The following is a 20,528-nucleotide window of genomic DNA, read 5'->3' as shown; positions in this document are numbered from 1 at the left end:
TTACTCATCATGATGTCAGTCAAATTTAAACTGCTCTTGTCAATTTCACAAGTTGACATAATATCATAATGAAGCAAAATTAAGACCTATGTATTAAATGTAACGTAATTTATTAAAAAAATTATTGGGTTAATGGAAGAATTGCTAACTATATACCATTATGAAAACATGAGAAGTAAAGCTAATACTGTGCTGTCTACCCGCAGTTTAAGGAGCTGAGCAGCGAAAACCACTAACATGTTATTAACATGTTGTTCTGTCCGGCAGGAGTTAACTTGCAGGCACTCTAGCATTAGCATTAGAGTACACAAAAAAAAAAAAAAAAAAAAAGTTCATCAAAGATCGGACGATAGTTATGGCTCTCTGGTAAGTGTTATGTTGATAAAAATACATTTCTTTTTGACCGTTGACCTTCAGGACAATACCTGGAGACAATAAACTGCTTGTAATTAGACCACTCGGGGCCCCTGTATTAAATGTAATGTAATTTATAAAAAAGGTATGGGGTTAATGGAAGAATTGCTAACTATATAACATTATGAAAACATTAGAAATAAAGCTAATAATGTGTCGTGTCTTCTACCTTCAGTTTAAGGAGCTGAGCAGTGCAAACCACTAACATGTTATTAACATGTCATTCTATCCAGCAGGAGTTAACTTGCAAATGTAATATATGTATATAAAAGTATGAGGGCAATGAAAAAATTAATGAATTTACATCATTATGAAAGGACGGAAAAAAGGCAAATACTGTGCCATTTACCTGCAGTTTAAGAGCTGAGCAGTGAAAAAAACTAAAATGTTAGTAGCATCTGAATAAGAAAAGCTAGCAAAATTTATGAAATAAAGAACTAAAACGATCTCCAGCTCTCTATTAATTTTTCTGTTGACTGATACACACAACATTTGTGCCAGTTAACATTTTTGAAATTAACCACAAAATATAAGCGTATAATTTTTAATACAGTAGTAAAATGAACAATAATTCTTTAAAGTATGACTGGAGAAACATAAGGATTGTAAAATAATTTTATCAGAGTTTGTCAGTTACAATCCAAATGTTTAAAGTGTAACAGACCAAAAGAAATTAGTGATAGTGGTCGGGTAATGATGAAGTGAATCGCTAATGTTGATTGATAAATGTAGAATTTTTTGTTTAATGGAGCAAATAAAAATGTCTAAGTGGGTGTTAAAATATGGATACATTTGTCAAGTACATTTGATTAAAGATATAGCAGCAATAGTGAATAGTACTAAAGCTTGTATTTATAGTATTATGGATGAGTATAATAAAAAATGATTATAAACAAAATAAAAATAGATGAAAAAAAGCAGGCATGAAGGACAAATCTTCAAAAGAACAAATGTGAAAACCCTAAGAAGCTGAAACAGTGGGCAAAGACTGGAGATATTAAAAAGATCTAGGCTTTGGAAATTGTGATCAGGTAAAGGATGTTGAAAAGTTGGAATGGCGGCATAGGAAAAAAATGAAGCCATATTTTGTGAGGCTAGAACATGTAAATGAGATTTGTTTAATGCAAATTAACTTCAGGCTCACATGGGAAGCATATCTTTGGATACTGATTGAAAAATGGGAAACTTTACATATCTCAGGATATAGAGAAGAAAGCACAAGACAAACTACATATGAGCCAATGGAAACTTAAACATTTCTTATGGCAGAGTACCAATGATGGTTAGTATGTCAGTGAACTATTGAAAGAATAAAGGTATGCTGCTACTGGAAAAGATGGCAACGATTTTTAATAAAGCAAAAAGTTGTGATTCTTGTTTTCATGTACAATAAACCCTTATATTTAATAATCTGAAAAAAACTGAGCTTGGAAAATCTGGAATGTGTTTACTATAATACTGCTTAATAACGTACAGTAGAAACCGTAATAAGTTTATTTCAATGTAGTTACGAAAATAAGTCTTTTAAAAACTTAGAAATATAAACAAAAGTACCTATTTGGAATCTTCGGATGCTTTTTCAACCTTCAACTTAATCTGACATCTTATCATGTGTAACAATAATATCAAATGTAATTTTTTAATAGAAAAAAGTATCTTTACATTACTTTACGAAATTTGTCTCTGTTTATGATCATTTTATATATTGTAAATATGTTTCACATCTAAATTTTGGAGTAAAAATTACTCCCTCAACTGCAATAATATACCCAGAAATTGTATCAAACAAAACAATGTAAAATGCAGCAAAGAAATTTAAGAATATGAAGGTGTTCCAATGATCTATAACATACATCTAAACTCCAGCTAAAGCAACTGTCATTTGTTTTTGATACCTTTCACTTTTTCTTACATTCCATTCATGTATGAAAAATTGTAAGTAGAAGCAAAAATGTTCTTGGGTCATTTGACGAGCTGATGATTTAATACACTGAATGAAACTGTTAAATTGTTCACATATTGAAGAATTTAGAGTCAAATCCAATCAGTCTTGATGATCGATATGCACAGGAACATTTATGAGCAAATCCATGGAAAATTTCATGGAAGAATCTAACATCTCTAAAAAAGCCACTTTCTCGGTTTAAACAATACTCATGGAGATTACATGCAAAGTCATAAAACATATTCTTTGGTGGAGTTTCCAAGTGGGAATAAATTGATGCTGATGGGTCTTTACGTCCTTCGGCATTTGTCATATGAAATCCATAACAATGTCCATGATTAGGACAGAACCAAAGAAATAAAGATGAAGTACCAGGTGCGAAAATATGAGTTTTAGAGAAATATTTTTCACAGCGATCATGATCTAAAGGTGGATCATCATAAGCCAATGTTTTCCTTTCACAGTCAATAGAAAATTTTCTGACTGAACGCAATTTCTTTCCCGACTCAGAAAAATAGTATGCTCTCCCGAACTTTGGAGGATTATAAGTACCAAACTGTGGCAATGCAGGTTCAGCTGGAGTTACATTTATTTCACTAACTTGTGTTATTAAATAACGAATGAAGTCAACTACATCTTGGCGTATACAATCTTCACCATTCTCATTAATGTTGCCAAGCACTGATGTTGCAATCAAATCTCTTATTTCAGGTGAATATTCACGCATTTCCTGCATTTTTCTATTGAAGAAAAGATCTCCACCATTATTAACCTTTTCTCCTGTCATATGATCCAAAAGTTCTACAATGCAATCCAAATACGTATGAGGGATCAAGCTAATGATAGGAGCTGTTGTAGACAACATTTTAACAACATTAGCAAATGCAATATTTTCATCTGGTAAAATATTTTCATCCTCCGACATGTGTGCAAGAAATCGTCTGAAAACCGGCTTAACTGAATCACATAACAAAGACAAAAGTAAATTATTTCTGTTAAATTGTTCTTCATGTGGCAGAATCTCCTGCTGTGGTATTTCTTTTAAAATTACACTGCTTATGTAATGCAAATGTTCTCTGGCTTGTTTTAAGCTATCTTTATCAATGCCTGTCCTGTCAGGAAGGAAACATCTTGTCATTCTTCTGTGCAGTGTTGGTAAGATGGTATAAGGGTCATCTGGTTTGCTTATTTCCTCAAAGTTAGCATTGCGAAACCCAACTCCAACTTTCGTTCCATCACATGCAAGCTGATTTGGGGCAAACCCACAAACTGGACAGGGTTTTCTGAAATCTATCTTCATATTTGAAGCCCAGCTGAACCACCATTTCCTAAATACTACATGATCCATGAATGTGCGGAAATCTGGATTTGATTCACGGTAATCTTTAGTTCTAAGGTCACAAAATGATGAAAACGTCAATTTAGAACACAAAACCTGGTTTACAAATGCCCATCTAATCTCATCACCTGCAGCAGTGTCCCTTGTAGCAACGTGAATGTACAGAGATTGCCCTTCATCCCATTTTATTTTACATGGTGCTTCAGTTTTAACACATATTCGTGTTAAAACTCTACAATGCACTGGTGCAATTTTTGTGTAAATGGTCAATGTACGATCAAAAACAGTTTTACCATTTAAATGATCTAAATCAGTCGACCCAGCACCGCACTGACATGAAAACTCTAGTATCTCATTCACAAGGTCAGGTCCTTTTACACAACCATTTTCGATATTGCTAAAGTCTGAAGTGATCCAAATGTATCTTTCCCTTATGTTCTTGGCCAATTTTGAATCTTGCTGTTTTCGTGCTGAATGTGTACTTACACAAGGAAAGGACCAAAGTCCATCATTGACATTAAAGTTTGAGTCATTTCCTGTTGAAAACTGGTCTTCAATATTCATTTCAACATCCATACTTTCAGTAAAGGCTTCAGTTTGCAAATCATCTGCAGTATCATTAAATAAACAATTGGAAAACTCCATCCAGTAATGAGGCGCATTTTTTAGTTCCAGCAAATGGCAACATAGGTTTCCTCCTTTAGTGAGCAAATCTACATTTCTTTTGAATCCCTTTCTACTTCTGCAGAAACCATTTGTACATGAAAGTATAAAACGCTGAACACGGTCACTGAACGTTAAATGTACAAATGAAATTTCATCATCATGCAAGACTGAAAATTTCTTTGTATTTGGTCGGCAAGATGACAACTCAACTACCTTCATATCTTTGAATGATAGACTTCTCTGTATCACTGCTTGTATGTTTGTAATTGCTCCATTTTCATCACTTTCAATATTTGGAAAAATATCTTCTTTTAATACTTGACAATGCATGCACTTTATACCATTTATATCCAAGGCATCATACTGTTCTTCTTCTATATCACTGAAACATTCTAAAAGTGTGCGATAAATTTTACATGTACAAGTGTAGAACATTCCATTTTCAAACTGCTCCCTTGTCGTCACGACATACTCAGACTTCTTGAATTCTCCCGTTTCATCATCATAGTCATTCATGACAGCAATTAATTTGTGCTCATCAAAAACCTGTATAACTAAATCTCCATATTCAAGTAGCTGTTTCTTGAAATTATCATAGATACTTATATCTTTCATTACATTTTCATTCTTTAGGTCAACAGTTTTCAATACCATTTCTGCTGTCACAATCTTTCCACGTGGTGTGAACATTTTCCTACGTACTGGCGCAGGTTCAGCATGATACACAATATTTTCACTGGCACTATTATTGTGATCATTTTCCTGGCAAAGGTCTCTGTAGACTTTGAATAATTCACCAAATTGTTTGTTCTTGTAAAGATAAAGCGCCTTGTTCCTTAATGATTTAGCACTATAACAGATAGAAAAGCGATACAGAAATTTTATTATGTCAATTCCATGGTCATTTGATAATAAATTTAGCATAATACTTTGTTCATATAGAGACTCAACAGAAGCAAAACTTTTTAGAAAGTCTACTGAAGATTTCTCATAATGATCCAAAATTCTGATCTCTGGATAATGACATATGATATCACGAATAGCAGGAGTCTTCAGCATTTCATTGTCACAGGACATGTAATAGGCATCCGATACATCTTTGCCGATTTTAACAGTGAATCCTTTGCGAGTGGTAAGAACAAAACAGGCACATAATTCCAAGTTGGTGAAATTTTCAGCATGCTCTGCAAGTTGTAGTTTTCTTTCCTTCAAATTACTTAAATTATATTTATATACTTTATCTGGTCTGCTAGGACTTTTATGTGAACCTTTCATTTTCCTCTGTGTTATCTTTTTTTTATCTTCATCAGTGGCAATGTTGCACAAGAAAAGTGATTCTTTTGAGATAGTCAATTTCTCACATATTAGATGTGAAAAATTCTCCACCATAAAATTTTGATAATATCCTGATTCAATATATCGCATATAATAAAATGGTGCTTCACTGCTGTCATTTATAATTTTAAGTAAAGTAAATACGAATACTCCCTCAGTACAATTAGGAAAAGTGGCTATATTTATAGCAGCATCCTCAAATTGTTGAAGCTGCTTATTCTTCGAATCCATGAAATGGCACTCTATCAACTGACTGATGATGTCATGCTCTATGTAAATGGCTTTATGGCACTTTTCCAAATTGGTTGTAAACACATTTTTAGCAATACTAACTTCTGATAAATCTGACTTTCTTTTCCTGGATAAAGTTTTATTGTTAATATCTGTAGGATGTAATGCGGCTTCCTGCTGTAAAGAATTTGACACAGGAGTTTTAACTTCTATACTGTCATCTGTTGTCCACTTTTCTCCTAGAAGCTGCCTCTTGCAAATATATTCTGCAGTTTGCTTTTCAAATTCACGAGCATTGGAACTGTTTAGCATAGATAAGTACTGGCTGTGATCTTCAATAGTGTATGGGTATTTTGGTGGCATTCTGAAATCTTCATCCAGTAAAAGGAGATGCAGTTTGCTTCGCTGTTGACAGAAAAATAAAGTTAACTGTAAATAAAACATCTTGAATATCACTATAAATACTATTTTATAAAGATCTTTGTTATCATCAAAATGTTATCAAATGAGCTTAATTATTAGGAAACTATGCAGATTGTTATGTATGAGAGACATTACACACAGACTGAAAGTTAAATGAGAAAAGAGGGTGAGCTGATTACCTAAAAAAATAAAAAATAATCAAGATACGCATTAGTAGTAATGTATTACATTATAATTAAACTATTCCTCGAGTGGAATATTGTCTTAATCAGTTCCAATATAACTGCTCATTCTGAATATAACAATATTTTATATATGTAAGAGGAAAAAAAAATATAGGAACTGAACAAATTAGTTTAGGTAAATAATTACTTTCAAATCAGCAAATGAAATAAAACTTATCATGAAATATCCACTGAAAAATAATTAAAGTTGGAATATTAAGAAACTGTCACAAAATTTCATGTTACAAAATAATAAAGGTAAAACTAGATCACAGAAAATTAAGAAATCCTAAGTTTAACTATACCATACAATATGGATAACTGATATGATAATGAAAGCTATGTGATAAATAGAACTATCAGTGAACCAAAAACATGCATTTTTTAATTTCAAGGCGCATTTCTAATGACCATCATTGTAATATCTCACCAATGGCACTGGACATAAATGCAGATCACTAGTTATTTTTGATAACTGTCCAAGAGGTAAAGCTTGTTGCCATTCTTCAATGGAATGAAAAGAAAACTGTTCCTGCAAATGTGATAAAATATTTTTTTTAAATGTTTAAAATAAGTAATTTTTTTCATTACAACAAAACCTTAAATATCATGTATATTCCAGAGAACAGTACATAAAGAAGCTGAAAACAAAATATATTCTGAACATTCAAATGTTGTCCAAGAATTAACTCATATGATAATCAAGATGGCCTTAAAAACATGACAGTGAATGAAGAACTGGGCTCTCATTCACCAACAGTCAGATTTTCACAACTTAAAGATGAAGAAATTCATAGCAAGTAACCAAAAACATGGTTAGGTCATCGGAAATAATTGTCTTTTATATATGACTAATGCTGTAGCTGGTTTTGAAAGAAAGTTCCTCTTCCAGTTTCACCTGCCACTGCTGAAATACATTTCTTCATTAATGTTACTATGAAGAAGATTATTTTAATATGTTACACAGTATATGGAATATTTAAGCCAAATAAGTACAATTGTAATAATGAAGCAGTTAATATTGTCATTACAAAGTTACTATAATTATGATTAAGGTCTTCATAAGGACCAAACTAGTGTTACTGGCCACAGCAGATTTTTCTAGGCCAAATAATTTTCATAGCCCAACTTATTTAATTTTGTCTGTGATGTAACCAATTTGTGATGACTGTAGCATGTGATTGACATTTTCAAAAGTTTCAGTGCACTATTATTATGTTTTAAGGACTACATTATTCATGAATGAATGAAAAAAGAAATATATGACAATAACTGAGTCACACTCTACAATGTAGACAAAAAAATGCAAAAACTGTAAGATTACATACCAAATAAATGTGTTTTAATACATGTGTTTCCAACTCATTTCCATCGTAACTGGTAAAAGCACAGTCTTTCCATTGACATAACATGCCAGGATGAATATGACCTATTACATGCTGTCCTAAAAGCTGCTCTGTTTGGAATGTTTCTGTGCAAGATTCCCAGGAACATTCGATCTAGAGAGAGATTAGTAGAATAGGGCATGATATGGGGAACTAAAATACTGTAACTATGAGAACTAATTCACGTGTTAAACAAAACTGAACCTGTTTGAAAGTATTTTCCTACCTTTTAAAAGTATAAAAAAAAAGAGAAAAAGATGACCAGGAAAACAAATAAGTTTAAAATGCTAATCTTGTATATTAAGGAAACACTGGCAGTTAACCAATTCAGCCCCGATCCTGTCTGTAGGCGTGATGAGGCTGTACCCTACTTCAAAGCCCTGAAGCAGAAATTGATGTTTCTAATACAACTAGTCATTATTCTCATGGATAATTTGTTTAAAACAGCTGTATTACGATGTATTCAAAAATAGTACCCCAAATGTCCTTCCTACGCACATTTCAGGCAAAAAAGACAAAAACCTATGGGGCCGAATGAGTTAAATTTGGTTTATTATGATCACTCACACTGCATAGAAACTTTCACAGTTCTGACTGTACACACTACTGCTAGTTATATTTGCCGATCAGGAATTTCCTAGAACTTATTTCTCATTGATACATATTCTGTTTTAGTGATATACATATCAATTCCTCGTATGATAATTTTTAATATATATATTGTGAACAGAAGGGAGAAAAAAATAAAATGTGTGTACCCAAAAGGTATGTTGTTGTTGTTGTTGTGGGGTTTAACACCATTTTTTAGCACACAATAGGCTATACATGGGAGCCCGTATTAATTGGTTGAGGAAGAACCAGGGAAAACCCCAGAAAAACAACCAACCCATAAGAAGCTCTGGCAAGCTTTCTCACAAAGGTATAGATGACAATATAGAAATAATTACCACTGGAGGTCCAGGATTTTCTTCAACATCACCAGAAAGGATCAGTTTCATTTTTGCAAAGTTCTTCCAACAAAATGCAGCAATTTTCTTTACAAATGACAAACAGTTTGACAGCACTGTTTGATCTCTTTTGTCTCTTTGTTCACATTTCATGCCTATATATTGATAAAGATGATAAATTTAATAATAAATGAACGAAACATCCATCAACAATATGTAACAACTGTATTCAAGGTGATGTTAAATGTGGCATGGCATCACTTTGTTGACAGGAATTTTGCATGAGTATGCAAGGTATGTGCTTATACAATGGCGAGAAACAGCATAAGAAAGATCTGATAATTTGCTTAATGATATTACTAAAGGCATCAGCGTCTTGAGCCAGAGTAAATATTATATCGTAATACCCTGGTTTTCTTTCTGATAAAAAATGACTATCACGGATGATATATGGCATTAAATCCACAAAGCTGAGTATCGTGTCTGAAAGGAAATTATTCATGCCTTATTGACAAATAAATGTTGAATCATTTATTGTGAAAGACACAAAATAATGTTCAAATTAAATAAAGGGAAAACGATTAAGTCACATTAAAGTTCCACTTTACACATTCTATACCTCAGTCTTAATAAAACGGCACATTAGGATGGCACTATATATATATATATATATATATATATATATATATATATATATATATATATATATAGATATAGACACACACAGAAAGTGAGAGAGATGAAAATAGTAAACAGACCAGATACATAACTGTAATACTGAAATGTATATTTACCAAATAACTGCATTTCAGGAACATCCAATGCAATAAAATCACTATCAGTTATGGAACTTATGTGACTGGATGCTTTACAAGTATATATCTCATCCTGTAAAAGGGTAAATTCATTATAAAGCCAATGACTGAGGGTTGTTGAGCATTTTATAAATAGGACACTAGAAGTATTAAATAGCTATACATACACAGATATCAACAAAGATGAAAATTGTACCCTGATTCTGTTGGAAGATAAATTTTAATTTATGCATGAATTATTATCATCAAAAAGAAAATTGATATCTTTTCAAGATATTATTATAGGAACATTAAAATATAACATGGACTGTATTAAGGTTTCAGAAATAATTTTATTTAAGTCAACTTTATGTGTCATGTTGAAGTAACTATGTGTGTGTGTGCGCGCAAATACCCAATCATGAATCATATGCATTAATTAAAAAATGTACACCATGAATTAGTTATGTAAGTATTTCTGGAACAAACTAAACAAACGAAGTAGTATAAGTTGTCCTCATTCAAAACAAGTGATGGCTGCCTTAACACAAGAAGCCAAAATATAATTTTGGTAAACATAATTAAAATTATTAAGTTCTGAATTGTATTTAAGCAGAAACTAATATATATCATACCTTCATATGGTTTGGTTTGAATGAAGCATCCTTATCTGGAAAGGAATAAATGTTTTAGATTCGATTAAAGAAAAGGCTTACAAAGAGGAAACAAAAAGCTAAGTAATAATTAAGGAATAAAACAATATTTGTGTATCTATGCTGGAAAATGAAAAACAATCAACTTCATATCACAGAATTTACAGGTCAAAAGCACCAAATATATAACACAATATAACTGTAATGCATCTATTTCATCAAGAATAAGCAAATTAACTGGGTTAATTTTTTGAAAATTTAATAATAATTTGGCAATAACTACTTCAAGAAACATACACATGATCTCCTCCATTTTCTTTCTATGAGGAACATGTCTGCTCAGGTAATGGTTCAAAAGAAAGTCTTCCTTAGTGCATTTCACACGGCACTCAGGACAGCAGAATACCTAAAAAAATAAAAATATTTCAACAGTAATAGTGTTTTAGGAAAATAGAAAAGCACTTAAATGTTAACAATGCTGCACTTTTTAATAGCTTAGTATTCATTATTATTAAAGAACAGTGATTCAAAAATATATATAAAAAATCTCAAGATCAGATTTCTTCTTTACTGGTCAAATGTGAAAACATTAGCCACAAAACAGTATTTAGAATGATAAAATAAGAAAAAAACAATTGTATAGTATTTTCTACCTACCTTTGCAGGGATGATTTTCTGGATGAATCTTTTCACTTTTGGTTTCTGGTGTGTACAGGCAGCATGAATATGTCGATCCTTAAAAAGTTAAACTTTATATGGTATCACAGTACCAATTGTTTTTCCATATACCTCAATGCTAATGTTTTGTGAAATAAATATACTTTCTGTCCTACTTGGGCATGCATGTCACACACTGTCATATAGAACAATGCTAGATTGTCAATTTGACAATGACATGACCAGGTACTCCATTGCATTTAAGAGAGATAACTCTACTGGAACTAGACAGGGGTAAGAGTTATCTAGTCACAACAAGCACATTTTCAGCCATGTGTACCATATTTTAAAAAAATCATAAAAAATACAAAATATGATCTAGATAGAAATTAACACAAACTCACATGTTGCCAAGAGGCTCAACATTTTTTTTAAGCCAAACAGAAAGTACAACTCTTACATAATGCACCAATCACAGCTAGTGTTGTTCTTTAATTCTGAATACAATGTTCCATACACCTTAAGCTCCGCCCACCTGGACTTGCACAATTGGTACCGTTATACCTATAGCAAACCTTAATTTTTCCAATAATCTGTGAAATAGTTCGGGACTGTATAAGTAACAAATATACTTAGTCTCACTTGTGAAAAACAATTTGATGAGGTACTAACCTATGTCTTATATGAATGTGTCCAGAAATGTCATTGAGCTGTTTGAACTATTGTTTTCATACTTTTGCTTCACCATCAAAATCATCTTTTGAAATAAAATGAATTCTTTCAACTGTGAGTTGTATCTTATTCCTATCAGCACTTATTGAACTTCACATAGGTGATATGGGATAAATCACATTATGTCATATTATGTAATAACTAGGTCAAAGGTCAATGTACCAAATAGTATGTACCTGTCCTACTTCAAAATGTACAATTCACCTAAAAGAAAGGAATTTATATTTGTTTGGTAGGTGCAGAACTTAACACCAGAGACAGGTGGACATGACCCAATCTTATTATAAAGTATAAGCTTTGACCACTTTACACTATCTGCAGATACAAGAGGTCACTAACCACCAGTCCTCACACAAAGGTCCACCTACCCATCCTCTTTGTAACAGAAATAGTAAGCTTTCCTCCTTTGTAATGTGAATAAAATTGTTTCAATAAGCCAGTCAGTCACCAAATATAGTAAATCACAGCTTTTAAGTGGTTATGTTGGATTGGGAGGTGAAATTAGGGGAATAAAATACAGAAAAATGCCAAATATAAACACTAAGTATAGCACATCAAATGGAGTTAAAAACAGGAGGAAAGTGTTTATCTAAAAGGGAGAGGTAGCTTATGAGAAAGGAATTAAAGGAGGCAAAATCAGCAATGCGAAAAATGAGAAGTGAAAGTTTGATGCCCTTACCTTGGACAAATATATGGGGCAGGGCCCAACAGGTCCAAGGACAGCCCAAAGGCAACTGTGCTATAACATCCCTTACAGGTACCCAAATTTCAAGTGAAGTTGTGTTCATTTCCATCTAATATGAAAGGGTGAATAATTTAGATAATATAGATACATAGAAAGTATATTTCTTCTACATAAGAATTTAATAATAATTGGCATCAGATAGAGAGAAAACTTATCTCAGATCCAAACAGAACATACCTTATCAGTTTTTAAACTTGTAAACTTTACTGTGAGAAATTATTAAACTGCTTCTACTTACATTTGCATCAAGATAGAGGGCTAATATAATACTTCACAAATCTTCTCTTTATTTTCATAACCAGTCACTGAAAATGTGAGATTTTATTTCCTTGAAATGTTATGACTGGTGTAAGGGAGATAACTGAATGATATACATAAGGTGTGGTAACCTCTTACACAGTATGCATGTAATATAGATGAGTTCATCAACAACCTGTATTAACTTCATTGCAATTAAATTATCTCAAAATACATTACTGATAAAGTGAGAACCTAACATTTAGACTCCTATATTTAGTGGAGACCTCAAGAGTCATGTAATTTTAATTTCTAAGATGACGCAGCTCTTTCATATCACATAGTTCATATTTTCTACAATGCCAGCATGTAGAGTGCAGCCTTCCATAACCATGCAGATATCATCTCATGCCAATTTGGATTCTTGCGATGGGATGCAAAGTTTCAAGAACAGTGTGGATTTGAATGGAATGAATACGCACTGTGTAACTAAAATGGTTATCATTCTGTAATGTTGGACCAAACATGGAAATTCCACAAGAGCAGCTTGACAGAAAGAAATAGGATTAATTGAAAGTCAATAGTAGATTATAATTGGGCTTATACAAGTGCCAATGGGAAATGCTGACTTAAGGAAACTGTTCTTGTTTGTTGGTATTCACTGCTACTTCAACAAAAGGGAATGCAAGAGAACTGAACTAACTACATGAACAATTTCAAAGCAGGAAAGTGTTAAAAAAAAGGACAATTAGAGCAGAACAATTCAAATCAAAGTGGGAAGAAATACCGTATCCGTAATAAATTGCCTAAAAATTACTCCTGCCAGAACATCCCACATGGTACAAGTGATCTATCTACAAGTGTACTTAGAGTGTTCTCTATCCTGGTTTATGGCATGCCTTACAAGAACAAGACAACTGTTTTTGTACACGATTTTTCATCTTTTGCAGGTAAAATAGCCAATATTTGGTCAAAATCAACTATATTATGTTTACATAAGTTATTTTGTTGCATGCATTCCAATCTAGGAGGTAACAGCACATACATAAAGGCATCAGGTAACACAAGCCTATATCTATCATAGCTATAGTTATCAAAAGTCCCCATCCAAAGCCAACTTGTGCTATTTTCTGAAGATTTCATACATTTTATTCTTAAAGAACTTTCAATATTTCACCAAATCTGTTCAGCACACATTTGTTTTCCTACATCAAACTAGTATAGTTCATAAATGCCGCCCACATGTATGCGTTAGTAGAGATACACTGTGAGGCTATTCTTTCCTTTAGGTATCACAGTACCAATTGTTTTTCCATATACCTCAATGCTAATGTTTTGTGAAATAAATATACTTTCTGTACTACTTGGGCATGCATGTCACACACTGTCATATAGAACAATGCTAGATTGTCAATTTGACAATGACATGACCAGGTACTCCATTGCATTTAAGAGAGATAACTCTACTGGAACTAGACAGGGGTAAGAGTTATCTAGTCACAACAAGCACATTTTCAGCCATGTGTACCATATTTTAAAAAAATCATAAAAAATACAAAATATGATCTAGATAGAAATTAACACAAACTCACATGTTGCCAAGAGGCTCAACATTTTTTTTAAGCCAAACAGAAAGTACAACTCTTACATAATGCACCAATCACAGCTAGTGTTGTTCTTTAATTCTGAATACAATGTTCCATACACCTTAAGCTCCGCCCACCTGGACTTGCACAATTGGTACCGTTATACCATATGATGGCACAAAATCAAGCAAATTTGATAACAACAAATGTTGTCATTAACACAGTCATATGCAAAGGTGCCTATATCATCATTTGCTCTGAAATTTATAAATAAATACCTTGTTAATTATATTATCATATATTTTTAAAAAAAGGAAATTTCCAAAGTCATTACTTTCACTGTAGTTTCTATAACAAACTATAATACCGCAAACAGCACCGGTCTTTTATTCAATAACTTTTTTTTAAACTTTCAGACTGAAACATTTATACTTTGATAATTAACATTTATACCTTAATACTAAACAATTACCTTGTATATGTTATGAATAGCTGTTGGTGGCAATATTACAGCAACATCCTCACTGACATGCACTATTATCTCATGCTGCTCTAATCTGCATAAAAAGTATATATCATCAAAAACATTTCAATAGTTATTTTCCTGCGAAAAAAATTAATTGAAACAAACTTATCAAAGTATCAGCAATAACTCCTGACACATAAAAAAGGACACCTGATACAGTTAAATAAAAGACCTGGCAAATGCGTCACTCGAATTATAAATGTAAAAATACGTACGTGTCTTTCAAGAGAATTTTTTAAAAGAAAAATAAGAATATGCGAACAATATTATAATGATGGCTACACACATTGGCTGTAAGGGGTGGAATCTGATGAAGAATATTCACTCTAATATAAAATATTATTGTGAAATAAAGATGCATAAAAATGTAATTTCAATTATTATTACCATTTAGCAAATATGCAGTTTATATAAAAAGTTAAGATAGATTCATATTGCTGGCAATGTCAGTTTTCCACAAAAAGAAATGAATAGGCCATTCTTAATCTATGATGGTATATATGTTCAGTACACAAGCACTACCAGTTAACAATTCTCAGATGATTTATTAATCATAATGTAGCAACGCAGCTGTACAGATATCAGTAAATTACTATCATCAAACAATAGCATAACTGATGATTATTTTCCTGCTCAAGTAAAAAAATATCACTTGGAAAAAGGGAAAAGAAAGACAAGAAAAATAACAATATTAAATACTAACAACTATAACAAAGTATGTAAACTGAAGCTGCTTTTACACAGGTTCCAATCGACACACCCATAATGTATGTATTAATGAACACATGCACATTGAATAAACTTGAATCAAATATATAATCAGTGTGAAAATTTTGCTCTTGTATAAGTGAACAGATTCAGTATTATCATCTATAAATAGACATGCAGAATAGGTTAACATATTTTTTAACTAAGCTGCAGGATTGATCATAATCTCTATAATTGGAAACTATAGCAGGCATGGCCTTACATAATTGATTAAATGTACAGTACCAATCCTCTATTTCTTAGAATGCCAAATATTGTAATTTTTATGTTTCATATAAATGTATGGCAAAATATAAAACAATTATTAAAGCAGTAAACAACATTGTTTGAATATTTAATGTACAAATGAAGTAAAAACAAATGCATTTAGGTTATAAATTATAACAATAATTGAAAAGTTAACTAATCACTAATTTTGAAACACACTGGCTGTCATAAATACCCACAGGAACCCCAATACGATTTTAATACCTTTTAAAGAAATTGAAAATTCTCATTGCATGAGTGTTGTATATATTCTTTTTAGTGGTTTTATACTTCTCCAGGCCAGGGGAATTTTTTTAAAAATTAAAACAAATATTGTTAGTAGTAACAATATAACAAATTTCATTTCTGAAGTATGTGCATTATTAAAATGAATTGAAAGAAAAAAGAAACCAGTCTGGTCCATAATGAACACATTTTGTTATGACTGAATAATAACTAGTAATTTTATAAAAAATAACAATATAGAAGGTAGTGAACATACTGAGCTTTTGTACTGTAAATAAAGATATGCCACACTGCATGATTTCATTATGTGCTGATGAAAGGATAATTTAATGGTAAATTAACATGCACATTGTGACAAAGATAATTGTACTGTAAATTAACATCCACATTCAGAGATTGCATTAACTTTATAAGGTGGCATGATTTATGTCATCATTTATATAGTAACTGATAAAGAGCAACTGGAGTCATCTGAGAAAGATTTTAATTAGTTTTATTGGATTTTTAATGAAGCGTTAACAATTTATCAGTTACATAACTATAAGGTTTCCTTGTCACAGTCTATAGCCAGGGTGTAAAACCGGTTTTGGCCAAAGACCAGATTGCATTTTCTAAGACCAATCGAGGGCTGAAAACAAATTTCTTTAATATTATTACTGTTCACACGCCAGATTAGGCCCACTGGCAAGGGCTTGTGCATCTATGGTATATAGTGATGTCAAAACCATGCCAAAGACATATTGTGTCACACATTATCATGACAGTGGGCTAATATGCATTTACTGAAATGTGATTGCAATACAAATGAGATGCAACATCAGAGGTAAATTTCTGGTCTTATAACTCAACTAGAATAATGATGGTACTTATTGAATCATAGGATTTTAAGAATAAAACTTGTTATGTAAATAAGAAATCTGTATTTAAATGTGAAATATTTCTGCTTTTCCAACATGATTAATGATATAATATAACCTGACAATTGGCTTACAATTTATCCACCTTTAATCATTTTAGTTGTAAATGTAAAAAATGAACAGAAATGAAATATCAAAAAGGGAATCAACATAATAAAAACATGAGAAAAACAAACCTTTTCTGAGAACAAACTCTAGTTCTATGAGACTGAAAAGAGTTTCACTTTTATTGAAATTAAAATAAATATAAAGCAGAGATAAAAGTGATGCATGTCAGGATGAGAAAATTGATATCTTTTTCTTGTGAATGATATATCTGCCTGAGCTGTGAAACCTAACTTATGAAACAAGCGAGCTATGTACATTTTGGAAAATAGACTAACAATAATCATGAAATTTATTTATAAAATCTTTCAGATTTAATAAGAAATAAAAATGTCTCTTCCCACACCCACTTTTTTGATGTTCAAAAAGGCAATGGTGTGATGGTGATGGAACTGATGTTTAATGCCATTTTAACACACTGTGAGATGGTTAAGGCTGAAAGTCACATAACTGGAACCAACTATGAGAAACTGACATTCATTTTTTGGAGTGTGAGTGGACTTGACAGCATCGGATTCATATGAACAATTCCTCAAACTATTTTTAAAATTTAACAAGACTTTCAAACTCTGAGACAAGACAAAAGCTACATTATGTCTATTTCAACCCTTGAACCATACCTGGACATTCCAAGCTTTCTGTGTGTGAGTTTATATAACCAACATCACTGTATATGTGAAAAATCAGAATTCTTATAACAATTCCAGCCTGTACATGTGGTATATCTGATTCAACCTTTCACCCCCAACACAAAGCAGGTCGACTGAAACAATTCCGCTAAAATATTAGTGCAAAACTAGTAGGCATTAGATAGTTATGGCAAAGAAAGTTACTGCACAGATAAAGCTAGAGTATAAGAGTTTTGATCTATGAACAATAGATGTGTCAATGACTTTCACAATTTATGGGTGGGTGTAGATATGACACATGATCATATGATTCACGTTTCATATGAATAATTCTATGAAATCTTTGTGAAAACCCAGATATCGCTAAAAAGTTGCAGCCTGGATAAGCCTGACGTAGGCCTAACCTAACCTTCGACTCAAAACCATGAAGTGGAACATGTAGTTGAAACTGGTATATGACACCACTAGGACAATATAAATAAATTATACAACAACTGACTCATGAAAATAGGGATAACAATGCGGGGGGGGGGGGGGGGGGGGGCAGGGGAGACTTTAGTATAATTTCTTACTTTAGATGATACATTTTTCAATTTATCTTTATCTCTATCTAATACAAAATGCTCATACCTTTTTAACTCGTGTTGAAACAGGTACTCTGTATCGTTTATACCTCCTGAATTTGGGAATAAATGGCTTTTTGCTAAAATTGCAGCTCTCCTTAAATGAAATAATTATAAAACATTAACAATATATGTAAACAAAAAATTCTGTACTTTGGTCAGTCCAATTACTCTTAAGTATATAATAAGCACATTAATAATTTTACCTGTCATTTTAAAAAGGACAAACATGAAGTTGACATTTTCTAAAAACAAATAGGGGCAGAACATTATGATTTAACATGGACATATTGCTGTAATACCAAAATCATTTACCAAATATAGACTGATGTGAATATGTGACCTTATTCATGTTAAAAGCAAGTTTAGATTTTATGTAAAAACTATAATTTATGTTAGTCACCTTATCCTTGTAATCCATCGACTTAAGTTTATCTCTGGGTGGAAACTGCTTCACTACATCCGCATAAGACATACGGGTATCGACAAGGTCCAAGGATAACAATTTTTCAGCGCTGTTTACCTGCTCCATGTCCAAACTAACAACAAATGACGCCAATACTGTTTTCAATACATATGCACCATTTATATTTACATGGAGTCCATCACGTGCCAAATGCATACTTCGATCAAACAATGGGTTATAGTCAATAAAATGGCACTTATCACATTCTCGGCTTAAGCTCATAATGACATCATTTAGTGCAGCACATCCTCTTTGTAAGTCTGGTAAAACAGTAGAGTTCCAATGAAAAGATTTAAAGTTACTGGTGGTTCGAGGCAGAATTCCACAAACAGTGACCAGCATCGTGGGATTCATTTCCAGCAGCTGACGAATAAAGTCTCTGTAACAACTGAAAGCAAGAAGTGCACAAAAAGAATTAACTAAATGCAAACAAAACATGACTAATAAAACTGTGAAAATTTCAGAAATTCACCACCATAGTAACTGCTGCCATTTGGGAAATATAAAGAAAATGATACAAAAATTTAAAAACATCTGCTACCAGGGTTATTTTGTTCAACTCTCAAGCTCTAAGCAAAAATAAATATCCCATTTTGACATCATATGGCAAGATTTCAGAACAATCAACACACTTCATTTTTGTTGTAGCAATGTAAAAATTGTATTGTCATAAAGTGCAATATGTATTACCTAATTAATGTTACCCTCCTCCTGATGTTAAGCCTGTTTATTTGTGGCATTTGGTGGATTATTAGTTAATAAATGTAGATTGTTGGAAGCTGAGAATACCAAAATCAGTTAAAATTGTGACAAGAATCTTGAATTAAATGAAGCTACTGAAACACTTTCTTCAATACTTTTATGTTTTTGTTCATTTTGTTAAAGAAACATACTTCAACTTAATCTGATTATGGCATTCCCGGCATAAATCACATTTCAGGCAAATGAAATGTAGGCCAACATAACTTGAAATCAGGTCCACATGACTGTGTGAGAATTTTAATTTATTAGAAAAAAGGCATCAGAGTAAGAACAATCTCGCTAAATCATTGTGACTTTAATTTGTAGAAAAGCATCAATACGGGCTGCATAAAGTTTGAGATATTTCTGAAATCTGACTTCTCAATATGATGCTAGGTGACATCAAAACATGCTACACAAGCACAATTAATTAGGTAATAAAACATTGACCCAAAAACATAAATATCAGGGTCAATGTCTTAGACTGTATGACGAGTAGTCAATATGGATGCTAATCATGTAAATTTGTTATTGAAAATTATGCTGGTCATATTATAATTAGAGAGAATATTTGGAATTCATCACTAGCCAGTTGTACTCTGTAAGATCAATATAATAAATTAAATATACAATAGAAATTTATAATAGTTATGCTGCAAATATTGGGCACAAATAATAAATGTTTTCAAAGTCAAATTTACAAGTAAAAATACCTTGTAAATATGCTAACATCTTTTCCAACATCATTCGAACCTATGTGAAGAATCAGCAGGTCAGGTTTTTGGGCTCGGACAACATCTAACACTTTGGATTTAAAATTGGTGACATCTCCAACCAATTTCGCACCAGGAATAGTCAACAGGAATAAGTTGGGAAGATTCAGAAGACAACTGAGTTGCTTCAAATTGGAATCACCTGCAACGAAAATGCTCCTCGACATTCTGACAA

The 20,528-nt window shown here is 32.1% G+C and overlaps 1 pseudogene across 1 annotated transcript; it reads right to left on the bottom strand.

The window, feature by feature from the left end:
• Positions 1–1,746: 1,746 nt before the first annotated feature.
• Positions 1,747–20,520, bottom strand: LOC149769896 (uncharacterized; annotated as a pseudogene). The gene is made up of 12 exons (XR_016419017.1): positions 20,294–20,520; positions 18,777–18,827; positions 18,381–18,470; positions 14,786–14,870; positions 11,014–11,091; positions 10,654–10,762; positions 10,339–10,373; positions 9,704–9,797; positions 8,910–9,064; positions 7,906–8,076; positions 7,008–7,109; positions 1,747–6,335 (listed from the first exon to the last, which is right to left on the bottom strand). The product of XR_016419017.1 is annotated as an uncharacterized LOC149769896 (transcript).
• Between the last annotated feature and the right edge of the window lie 8 nt (positions 20,521–20,528).

The sequence above is a fragment of the Sinohyriopsis cumingii genome, unplaced genomic scaffold (assembly GCF_028554795.1).
Source record: "Sinohyriopsis cumingii isolate HCF-2022 unplaced genomic scaffold, ASM2855479v2 utg003074l, whole genome shotgun sequence".
NCBI lineage: Eukaryota > Metazoa > Mollusca > Bivalvia > Unionida > Unionidae > Sinohyriopsis > Sinohyriopsis cumingii.
The sequence above is the reverse complement of the archived record's forward strand: the minus strand, read 5'-3'. Positions and strand labels throughout refer to the sequence as shown.